Raw genomic sequence first — 953 nt, forward strand, 5'->3', positions numbered from 1 at the left:
TCCTTAAAGAAATCAAACTCAGACCCAAGGTTGACAATAAGGAGATAATTTGGAAATTTCAAAGCCCCACTCTGTCCCTTTAGACTTCTCCCTTGGGCTTCTCATTCTTATGGTCACTGTGACCATCACACAGGTCTCCTGAGTGGGGCTGCTCTGGTCTAGGTGGGGACACACAACCTTCTCCTTAATCTCTGCAACACTATGAAGATAAAACATTTGGACAAAACTTTACCAAAAGCTCAGAGATGATAAAAAGGGCAATGAAGTTTTTCTTCAACTTGAGATTCCCTAGAGTGTACTTCCCAGCCTGTCTCCAGGTTGCAAAGTCATTTGTTCTCACCACCCCCTAAAGTTCAGACCCAAGCAAGTACAACCCAGTGATACCAGGGAGTTCTTTCTCCTGGCTGAGTTCTTTCTCATCTCAAGCCAACTGACATGGGAATACCCACTCCCTATTAGGAAAACCAAAGGATAGTGGTCTTACCCTATAGTTCCAAAAAGGTTAGTCATTTTTACAATACATTCACTATGACAATCCCAGACAGAATCACACTTGGACACTAGCACAATGGGACAAAGTGTTTTGGGGGCACTGAAGAGAATATGATGAGTTCTTAGGAACTCATTGGTAGTGGAGGACTTTCCTCCAGAAAGCCTAGCTACCCTAGCCTAGTGATCTTTCTTTTGTCTGAAAACCTATAGTCTATAGCTAAACACTCAATTATAAAATGCTATGAACTATTCTTCAGTTATTTCCCAACAAGACTACCTCTGGTCAGAAATTATCTTTTTCAAATATCCCTTCATTCATGGTACCAGGCACCGGAGACACTCATGTAGGTGTACAGGAAATATCTGTGTGACTGACAGATAACTTGTCATGACCTCCCTCCACTTTAGAAGAAACGATGCTCTCTGAGTAGGAAGCAACGATTTTTTTTTTTTTTTTTTTT

Source organism: Physeter macrocephalus, chromosome 4 (genome assembly GCF_002837175.3).
Source record: "Physeter macrocephalus isolate SW-GA chromosome 4, ASM283717v5, whole genome shotgun sequence".
NCBI classification, from domain to species: domain Eukaryota; kingdom Metazoa; phylum Chordata; class Mammalia; order Artiodactyla; family Physeteridae; genus Physeter; species Physeter macrocephalus.